Below are 7,149 nucleotides of genomic sequence, written 5' to 3'. Positions count from 1 at the left end.
GGAGAAGCATCTCTATCCCTGCCATTGGAGCAAACAACTTTGAGTTTAAGCCTCAATTAGTTTCTCTAATGCAACAGAATTGCAAGTTCCATGGACTTCCATTGGAAGATCCTCATTAGTTTTTAGCTAAATTCTTGCAAATCTGTGACACTGTCAAGACCAATGGGGTTGACCCTGAGGTCTACAGACTTATGCTATTCCCTTTTGCTGTAAGAGACAGAGCTAGGATATGCTTGGACTCACAACCTAAAGAAAGCCTGAACTCTTGGGAAAAGCTAGTCAATGCCTTCTTGGCAAAGTTTTTTCCACCTCAAAAATTGAGTAAGCTTAGAGTGGAAGTCCAAACCTTCAAACAGAAGGAAGGTGAATCCCTCTATGAAGCTTGGGAAAGATACAAACAATTGATCAGAAAGTGTCCCTCTGACATGCTTTCTGAATGGAGCATCATATGTATCTTCTATGATGGTCTGTCTGAACTGTCCAAAATGTCATTAGATAGCTCTGCTGGAGGATCTCTTCATCTAAAGAAGACGCCTGCAGAAGCTCAAGAGCTCATTGAAATGGTTACAAATAACCAATTCATGTACACTTCTTAAAGGAATCCTGTGAATAATGGGACGAATCAGAAGAAAGGAGTTCTTGATATTGATACTCTGAATGCCATATTGGCTCAGAACAAAATATTGACTCAGCAAGTCAATATGATTTCTCAAAGTCTGTCTGGAATGCAAGCTGCACCAGGCAATACTAAGGACGCTTCATCTGAAGAAGAAGCTTATGATCCTGAGAACCCTTCAATGGAAGAGGTGAATTACATGGGAGAACCCTATGGAAACACCTATAATTCTTCATGGAGAAATCATCCAAATCTCTCATGGAAGGATCAACAGAGACCTCAACAAGGTTTCAACAACAATAATGGTGGAAGAAACAGGTTTGGTAATGGCAAGCCTTTTCCATCATCTTCTCAGCAACAGACAGAGAATTCTAAGCAGAGCCACTCTGACTTAGCAACCATGGTCTCTGATCTAATCAAAACCACTCAGTTTCATGACTGAAACAAGGTCCTCCATTAGGAATTTGGAGGCACAAGTGGGACAGCTGAGCAAGAAAATTACTGAACTCCCTCCTAGTACTCTTCCAAGCAATACAGAAGAGAATCCGAAAGGAGAATGCAAGGCCATCAACATGGCCAAATTTGGAGAGAAGAATGAGGCATTGAGCGCCACTGAGGAAGACCTCAATGGACGTCCACTGGCCTCCAATGAGTTCCCTAATGAGGAACCATGGGAATCTGAGGCTCATAATGAGACCATAGAGACTCCATTGGATTTACTTCTGCCATTCATGAGCTCTGATGAGTATTCTTCCTCTGAAAAGGACGAAAATGTCACTGAAGAGCAAGTTGCTAAGTACCTTGGAGAAATCATGAAGCTAAATGACACGTTATTTGGTAATGAGACTTGGGAGGATGAACCCCCTTTGCTCACCAAAGAACTGGATGACTTGACTAAGCAGAGATTACCTCAAAAGAGACAGGATCCTGGGAAGTTTTCAATACCTTGTACCATAGGCACCATGACCTTTAAGAAGGCTCTGTGTGACTTAGGGTCAAGTATAAACCTCATGCCTCTCTCTGTAATAGAGAAGCTAGGGATCTTTGAGGTGCAAGCTGCAAGAATCTCACTAGAGATGGCAGACAATTCAAGAAAATAAGCTTATGGACTTGTAGAGGATGTTCTGGTAAAGGTTGAAGACCATTACATCCCTGCTGATTTCATAGTCCTAGAGACTGGGAAGTGCATGGATGAATCCATCATCCTTGGCAGACCCTTCCTAGCCACAGCAAAGGCTGTGACTGATGTGGACAGAGGAGAATTGATCATTCAAGTGAATGAAGAATCCTTTGTGTTTAAAGCCTAAGGATATCCCTCTGTTACCATAGAGAGGAAGCATGAAGAGCTTCTCTCAAAACAGAGTCAAACAGAGCCCCCACAGTCAAACTCTAAGTTTGGTGTTGGGAGGCCACAACCAACTTCTAAGTTTGGTGTTGAACCCCCACATTCAAACTCTAAGTTTGGTGTTGGAAGGTTCCAACATTGCTCTGAACATCCGTGAGGCTCCATGAGAGCCCACTGACAAGCTACTGACATTAAAGAAGCGCTTGTTGGGAGGCAACCCAATGTTATATTTATCTATTTTTCTTTGTTATTTTATGTTTTCTATAGGTTGATGATCATGGGAAGTCACAAAATCAATTGAAAAAGCAAAAACAGAATGAAAACAGAAAGAAAAATAGCACACCCTGGAGGAAAATCTTGCTGGCGTTTAAACGCCAGTAAGGGCAGCAAATGGGCGTTTAACGCCCAGTCTGGCACCATTCTGGGCGTTTAATGCCAGAAAGGGGCACCAGACTGGTGTTTAACGCCAGGAATGGGCATCAAGTTGGCGTTAAACGCCAGAAATGGGCACCAGCCCAGCGTTTAACGCCAGGATTGGCAGAAAGAGCAATTTTGCTCGCCACTTGGTGCAGGGATGAATTATCCTTGACACCTCAGGATCTGTGGACCCCACAGGATCCCCACCTACCCCACCACTCTCTCTCTCTTCTTCACCCATTCACCAATCACCTCAACACCTCTTCCCCAAAAACCCCTCACCTATCAAATCCCACCATTCTCTTCACCACTCACATCCATCCTTCATAAAACCCCACCTACCTCACCATTTAAATTCAAACCACTTTCCCTCCCAACCCACCCATACATAACCGAACCCTACCCCTCTCTCCACTCCTATATAAACCCATCTTCACTCCTTCATTTTCACACAACATACACACTACTTCTCCCCCTTGGCCGAAAAATAAAGCCACATCCATCTCCTCTATTTTCTTTTTTTTCTACTCTCTTATTTCTTCTTTTGCTCGATGACGAGCAAACCTTCTAAGTTTGGTGTGGTAAAAGCATTGCTTTTTATTTTTCCATAACCATTTATGGCACCTAAGGCCGGAGAAACCTCTAGACAGAGGAAAGGGAAGGCAAAAGCTTCCACCTCCGAGTCGTGGGAGATGGAGAGATTCATCTCAAGGGTGCATCAAGACCACTTCTATGAAGTTGTGGCCATGAAGAAGGTGATCCCCGAGGTCCCTTTCAAACTCAAAAAGAGTGAATATCCGGAGATCCGACATGAGATCCAAAGAAGAGGTTGGGAAGTTCTTACCAATCCCATTCAACAAGTCGGAATCTTAATGGTTCAAGAGTTCTATGCCAATGCATGGATCACCAAGAACCATGATCAAAGTGTGAACCCGGACCTAAAGAATTGGCTTACAATGGTTCGGGGGAAATACTTAGATTTTAGTCCGGAAAATGTAAGGTTGGCATTCAACTTGCCCATGATGCAAGGAGATGAACACCCTTACACTAGAAGGGTCAACTTTGATCAAAGGTTGGACCAAGTCCTCATAGACATTTGTGAAGAGGGCGCTCAATGGAAGAGAGATTCAAGAGGGAAGCCGGTTCAACTGAGAAGGCATGACCTCAAGCCCGTGGCTAGGGGATGGTTGGAGTTTATCCAACGCTCAATCATTCCCACTAGCAACCGGTCCGAAGTTACTATAGACCGGGCTATCATGATTCATAGCATCATGATTGGAGAGGAAGTAGAAGTTCATGACGTTATAGCCCAAGAACTTTATAAGGTGGAGGACAAGTCTTCTACCTTGGCAAGGAAGAGACATTGAGGAGCTCAAGCACTCCATAAGATCTTCAAGAGGAAGAACAAGCCGCCATCACTAAGGTGGACCCGTTCTTTAATCTCCTTGTTCTTTATTTTCCTGTTTTTTCGAATTTTTATGCTTATGTTTATCTATGTTTGTGTCTTATGATCATCAGTGTCTAAGTGTCTATGCCTTAAAGTTATGAATGTCCTATGAATCCATCACCTTTCTTAAATGAAAAATGTTCTTAATTGAAAAAGAGAAGAATCGCATGAATTTTGAATTTTATAACAGATTAATTATTTTGATGTGGTGGCAATACTTTGACTTCTGAATGTATGCTTAAACAATGCATAAGTCTTTTGAATTTGTTGTTCATGAATGTTGGCTCTTGAAAGAATGATGAAAAAAGGAGACATGTTACTGAGGATCTGAAAAATCATAAAAATGATTCTTGAAGCAAGAAAAAGCAGTGAATATAAAAAAACGAAAAAAAAAGAAAAAAAAGAGAAAAAGAAAGTTGTGATCCAAGGCAAAAAGAGTGTGCTTAAGAACCCTGGACACCTCTAATTGGGGACTCTAGCAAAGTTGAGTCACAATCTGAAAAGGTTCACCCAGTTATGTGTCTGTAGCATGTATGTATCCGGTGGTAATACTGGAAGACAGAGTGCTTTGGGCCACGGCCAAGACTCATAAAGTAGCTGTGTTCAAGAATCATCATACTTAACTAGGAGAGTCAATAACACTATCTGGATTCTGAGTTCCTATAGAAGCCAATTATTCTTAATTTCAAAGGATATAGTGAGATGCCAAAACTGTTCAGAGGCAAAAAGCTAAAAGTCCCGCTCATCTAATTAATACTGATCTTCATAGATGTTTTTGGAATTTATTGCATATTCTCTTCTTTTTATCTTATTTGATTTTCAGTTGCTTGGGGACAAGCAACAATTTAAGTTTGGTGTTGTGATGAGCGGATAATTTATACACTTTTTGGCATTGTTTTTAGTATGTTTTAGTTAGTTTTTCTTATACTTTTATTAGTTTTTAGTTAAAATTCACTTTTCTGGACTTTACTATGAGTTTGTGTATTTTTCTGTGATTTCAGGTATTTTCTGGCTGAAATTGAGGGACCTGAGCAAAAATCTGATTCAGAGGCTGAAAAGGACTGCAGATGTTGTTGGATTCTGACCTCCCTGCACTCGAAGTGGATTTTCTGGAGCTACAGAAGCCCAATTGGCACACTCTCAATTGCGTTGGAAAGTAGACATCCTGGAATTTCCAGCAATGTATAATAGTCCATACTTTGCCCGAGATTTGATGGCCCAAACAGGCGTTCCAAGTCAGCTCAAGAATTCTGGCGTTTAACGCCGGAACTGGCACAAGAATGGGAGTTAAACACCCAAACTGGCACAAAAGCAGGCGTTTAACTCCAAGAAAAATCTCTACACATGAAAACTTCAATGCTCAGCCCAAGCACACACTAAGTGGGCCCGGAAGTGGATTTTTATGTCATTTACTCATCTTTGTAAACCCTAAGCTACTAGTTCTCTACAAATAGGACCTTTTGCTATTGTATTTTCATCTTTTGATCACTTTAGATCTTAGGATCATCTTTGGACGTCTAGTTCTTAGATTATGGGGGCTGGCCTCACGGCCATGCCTAGACCTTGTTTTTATGTATTTTCAACTGTGGAGTTTTGATGAGCGGATAATTTGTACGCTTTTTGGCATTGTTTTTAGTATGTTTTTAGTGTGATCTAGTTAGTTTTTAGTATATTTTTATTAGTTTTTAATTAAAATTCACTTTTCTGGACTTTACTATGAGTTTGTGTGTTTTTCTGTGATTTCAGGTATTTTCTGGCTGAAATTGAGGGATCTGAGCAAAAATCTGATTCAGAGACTCAAAAGGACTGCAGATGCTGTTGGATTCTGACCTCCCTGCACTCGAAGTGGATTTTCTGGAGCTACAGAAGCTTAATTGGCGCGCTCTCAATGGCGTTGGAAAGTAGACATCCTGGGCTTTCCAGCAATATATGATAGTCCATACTTTGCCCAAGATTTGATGGCCCAAACCGGCGTTCAAAGTCACCTCAAGAAATTCCAGCGTTAAACGCCGGAACTGGCACCCAAATGGGAGTTAAACGCCCAAACTGGCATAAAAGCTGGCGTTTAACTCCAAGAGGAGTCTCTACACGAAAAAGCTTCATTTGCTCAGCCCAAGCACACACCAAGTGGGCCCGGAAGTAGATTTTTATGTCATTTACTCATCTTAGTACACCTTAGGCTACTAGTTTTCTATAAGTAGGACCTTTTACTATTGTATTTGACATCTTGGTAGCTATCTTTGAGTTTTATGCTATCTTAGATCACTGGGAGGCTGGCCTCACGGCCATGCCTAGACCTTGTTCTTATGTATTTTCAACGGTGGAGTTTCTACACACCATAGATTAAGGTGTGGAGCTCTGCTGTACCTCGAGTATTAATGCAATTACTATTGTTCCTCTATTCAATTCCGCTTGTTCTTTGTCCAAGATATCACTTGTTCTTCAACTTGATGAAGGTGATGATTGTCACGGATCATCACCATTCTCACTTATGAACAAAGTGACTGACAACCACTCTTGTTCTACAAGCATCCGAGGCTTAGTGAATATCTCTTGGATTCCTGATACACGATGCATGGTTGATCGCCTGACAACCGAGTGCTCGCCTGACAAACGAGCCAGCCATTCCGTGAGATCAGAGTCTTCGTGGTATAGGCGAGAACTGATGGCGGCATTCAAGAGAATCCGGAAGGTCTAACCTTGTCTGTGGTATTCTGAGTAGGATTCAATGATTGAATGACTGTGACGTGCTTCAAACTCCTAGCAGGCGGGGCGTTAGTGACAGACGCAAAAGGATCGATGGATTTTATTCCGGCCTGACCGAGAACCGACAGCTGATTAGCCATATGCTGTGACAGAGCATGGGAACATTTTCACTGAGAGGATGGGAGGTAGCCATTGACAACGGTGAAACCCTACATGAGCTTGCCATGGAAAGGAGTAAGAAGGATTGGATGAAGACTGTAGGAAAGCAGAGAGACGGAAGGGAAGGCATCTTCATTCGCTTATTTGAAGCTCTCACCAATGATATACATAAGTATCTCTATCTTTATCTTTATGCTTTATTCATCATCTATACCCATTTGAGTCTGCCTGACTGAGATTTACAAGGTGACCATAGCTTGCTTCATAGCAACAATCTCCGTGGGATCGACCCTTACTCACGTAAGGTTTATTACTTGGACGACCCAGTGCACTTGCTGGTTAGTTGTGCGAAGTTGTGTTTATGCCATGGTATTGAGCACCAAGTCTTTGGAGCCATTACTAGGGATTATTTGAGCTGTGAAAAAGTATTGATCACAATTTCGTGCACCAAGTTTCTAC

The 7,149-nt window shown here is 41.8% G+C and overlaps 1 non-coding gene across 1 annotated transcript; it reads right to left on the bottom strand.

Moving 5' to 3' along the window:
• Window positions 1–323: 323 nt before the first annotated feature.
• On the bottom strand, window positions 324–431 carry LOC130964328 (small nucleolar RNA R71). Its single transcript, XR_009080427.1, has one exon. It is a non-coding gene; the product is annotated as a small nucleolar RNA R71 (small nucleolar RNA).
• Between the last annotated feature and the right edge of the window lie 6,718 nt (window positions 432–7,149).

The sequence above is a fragment of the Arachis stenosperma genome, chromosome 2 (assembly GCF_014773155.1).
Source record: "Arachis stenosperma cultivar V10309 chromosome 2, arast.V10309.gnm1.PFL2, whole genome shotgun sequence".
Lineage (NCBI taxonomy): Eukaryota > Viridiplantae > Streptophyta > Magnoliopsida > Fabales > Fabaceae > Arachis > Arachis stenosperma.
Note: the sequence above shows the minus strand (reverse complement) of the source record. Positions and strands in the feature narration are given on the sequence as shown.